This window comes from Gavialis gangeticus, unplaced genomic scaffold, assembly GCF_001723915.1.
Source record: "Gavialis gangeticus isolate Ggan-Ray unplaced genomic scaffold, GavGan_comp1, whole genome shotgun sequence".
In the NCBI taxonomy this organism is placed as follows: Eukaryota; Metazoa; Chordata; order Crocodylia; family Gavialidae; genus Gavialis; species Gavialis gangeticus.
This window is the reverse complement of record NW_017729014.1, coordinates 17,006,904-17,010,510: the sequence shown is the minus strand read 5'-3', so window position 1 is coordinate 17,010,510 and position 3,607 is coordinate 17,006,904. Positions and strand designations below refer to the sequence as shown.

Here is a 3,607-nt window from a genome sequence, read left to right as displayed (position 1 = left end):
CCCCCCCCCCCCTTCTCCCTCCCCCATCCTCATGGTGGGCGGTGGGAGCCTTGTCTTGGATTTGGGTACCAGCCTGGGGCAGGCAGCAGCTCAGCTCTGGCTTTAGCTCTGGCATCAGGGCTGAAGGTGGAGCCAAGCTGCTGCCTGCCCTGGCTTACACAGGCTCATTTGGTGGGCAGGGGACACGTGGCCAGGGAGAGCGAAGGGAAGGTAGTAAGGTGTGGGAACGAAACTACAGCCTGCCCCTCCACCCTCTGCATCCCTCACCCCCTTACCTTCTGCTCTGATCTGGTCTCTCTAGTCCTTTTCCAGCCTGGCTGGTGGGAGCTGCTGCCACTTCTACCTGGCTAGCCTGGGCTGAAGCGCTGCTGACCGCCCCAAAAGAGTACAGCTGCAGCAGAAGGTAAGGGGAGTGGGTGGGCAGAGAGTTGGGGGAAGCAGGCAGGAAAGCAAGGGGCAGGGGGTTTGGCTCCTCGCCCCCCACTACTACTTTCCCCACCACAGCGGTGGGGGAGCAACTTGAACATGACCTTCCATGAGTTATGGTATTCATGGAAAATTATAAACAACATTTATAATTTTCAAATGTACAGAATCCAATTATTGGGGAAGTCATCTTAAAAACTTGAAATACTCTTGGATTTTGGGCAAAAACTGTAATTATACTACTGTACCTTTCCATCTCCTCAGGAACAGATCCAGGATTTGCTATCTACAGTACCAGAGCAGTTTGCAAGAAAACCAAATTCCATTTTAAGAAGTGAACAGAACTAGATAACTAATGAAAACTCTACTTCTCTAATATCACTAATTGCAATCTGTGGCCTTCTTAATATGAACATAAGATTTTCAAAAACTTTCTTCCCAGAAAAAAATGCTTTATGACCATACCTCTCTGGCACGTCTTTTACCATCACAGACAGTCTTTTCTCCATCTCTTAAATGCAATAAAACTGCTTCAGAAAAAGTAGATTTATGTGCACCAGACTCTTTCCAAAGTTAAAAAGATCAACAGATTTAACATTCTCTTCAACATACAAGTGATGTTTGAATTGTTTCATGGGCTGATTACCTGCCAAATTTTCCTTTGTTTAAACTGAAGTTGTTTAGTAAGTATTTAAAGGAGGAGGTGGAGAAAATGAATTGTTCCCAGGCTGAAACGTTGTATGCCTGGAGCAGACTTTTACAGATGTATTTTATATAAACCTGAAAAACAGGGTTTGCAATGGAAATATTGACAGCATCTTTAACTATTCCAGCACTAGTAAGGTACCATGTTACTGAGTTACAGGGACTAGGCTGTTAAGCTGGAACATACTGCTTAACACTGATACCCTCGTGACACTGGCCTGCAATGGGGTTTTGGTAGCAAAGAACTGGTCTGGCCTGGCAGTTATTATTAGAGGGAGCGCAGAGGAGCTGTTGGCTTGAAGCCTCCTTTGAGACATGCATCTGATTTGTGCATCAGTTTGTCAGCTGGGAAGTCATCAAGATCTTACTCCTCAGCACTGGGGTAGAAGAGGGTTTGAGACTAGGCCGAGTAGACATGTGCAAAGAGGTTTTATTAAGAGGCAAGTGGGGTGCATCTACTCTGAACAGTTTATTACAGGTGGCCCAGTTCAACTGGTGGCTCAGAGCCGTGTGGACAAGAACCCTAACAAGGGTTAAGGTATTAACCCTTGACATGTGACTGCTCACAGCACGTTCTAAGTTTAACACTGCTTAACATTTCACAGATGTAATATAGTCCAAGTGCAGCCTGTAACTTCACCCCAAGACATGCAGCTTTGCAGCCTGAGCTCAAGACTAGAAGATGCAATGAGGTTGACTCCATCTGTAACAAGCCACTCCATCTCCATGCACCTTATTTTCATGGTATTTAAAATGGAGATACAGATCTGCATTGGAAGGAAGTAGCACACCGTGAGGAACCTAAATTGATGGTGGACAGAAAGACTTAAAAGCTAGAAACACCTTTATGTAGTTACAATTTATCCTAAGACCTTGCAGAGCAGAAGTATTGTAGCAAGCTTTACATTACATATAGCATAGCAACACTACATATCTTAAAGATAAAATACTTCTCTTGGGTAAAAGGAACACCAAACAGTACACTTCTACCTTTGACATAGCTCTTTTCAGCTTATATGTTGCATTTGTTTCCACTACCTGTAACCCCATTTCCCCTATTACTACTTCTGCAAGAGTGATGAAATATCACAGCCCTGTGTCAAATGGTCATTCATGCTTTCTGTTCTAATAATCACCCTAAAAAGATGGGAAGAAGTGTTTTCTGTGTAATGGTGTTCTGTTTTGCAGAGCATAAAAGAATAAATATTTAGTGAATTGGGCAACCTTGCACTCATTAATAGCCCCTAGTTGGACTGTGACTGGTTTGACAGAGGGTGGTAAGCTTTTATAGGGTAGTTACAGCTGCTTCCTGTTCAATTTTGGGCTTAAAGCCTGCAACCCCCAACGAGATATAGAAAGAGGACTTTTGAACACCCGCAGTCTAAAATTAGAGAGCTGGCACGGCTCTATAACCCAACTCATTTACCAGTTCAGGGACACGGATGCCTGAAAGGTGCGTTACAAATGGACACCCAGTCCAAGTGTTGAATTTGGCATTCAGATATCTGAGCTAACTGAAGAAATGTGTAAAATCACATGAGCCAGACAGCTCCCTGCTGACCACACATCTAAGGAAGTTCATAAGCACCGTTTATTCCAGCAAATGCATGGAATATATTGTACTTGTTAAACGTGCTCCCAATATGCTGGTTTCAGGCAAAAACATGCAAATAAAAGGCTAAAACCTCCCACTTGCAGTCAAATCACTCCTCATTTGAGGGATCTACCAGCTCAGATGCAGAAGACCTTTCTTTGACCTAATATGCTTTTCAGAGAGCTGTAGCATGCTGGGGAAACAGCAATTTATCATGGTGTTTACTCCTGCCAGCTCCTCAAAGATGTACTTATTCCACTATTTTTTTTTTCCGTTTGAGATCAGATTGGAAGACAGTCCAGTGTGCTTAAGTGTACGCTATGTGCAAAAATCTTCCAAGGCTTTGAATGATGGGTGGATGTGAATCCACAGATTCACAGAAGGTTAGGGCTGGAAGGAATCCAGTTTTCATCTGCCTTCATTATTTTAAAGGCAGACCCTAAGGGGTCATAATAGGAAAGCAAGAGGTCTGTCCATGCAAGTGCACATACAGATGACAAGCACCACAAGGCATTAGTTTACATTTTCATCATCATCACATTGGATGAAAGTGTTTAACTGCCTAGATGCATTTGCACTTACTTCATGCAGACTCCATTCATGCATGCACACACACCTCCTGTTTGATTACTTAGTTCCTATAACATTATTATAATTTAGCTTTATACCATTTTAACAGATTCAGTATTAAAAAGCTTAATAAATATGTGAAACATATTATATTGCCTCATCATAAGCTCTGAATTTCCCTCTTCCTGACTGTTCTTATACCTGGAAAACTAAGACCACTGAATGTTTCATTAGGGTTTTTTGTCCACCTAATACGCTCTAAAAACTTGCACCCACTTTTTTACCCCCTCTTTTTTTTTTTTTTGGTTAGGT

The 3,607-nt window shown here is 42.7% G+C and overlaps 1 protein-coding gene and 1 long non-coding RNA gene across 6 annotated transcripts in view; one reads left to right on the top strand and one right to left on the bottom strand.

Annotated features, from left to right (window-relative positions):
• The window catches only part of VPS13D (vacuolar protein sorting 13 homolog D), a 209,533-nt gene that overhangs the window by 23,698 nt on the left and 182,228 nt on the right, over nucleotides 1-3,607 (bottom strand). The window lies entirely within an intron of this gene.
• The window catches only part of LOC109293768, a 4,897-nt gene continuing 1,566 nt past the window's right edge, over nucleotides 277-3,607 (top strand). Inside the window, exon 1 of the long non-coding RNA XR_002096386.1 lies at nucleotides 277-403. This is a non-coding gene — a long non-coding RNA (uncharacterized LOC109293768). The remainder of the gene's footprint in view (nucleotides 404-3,607) is intronic.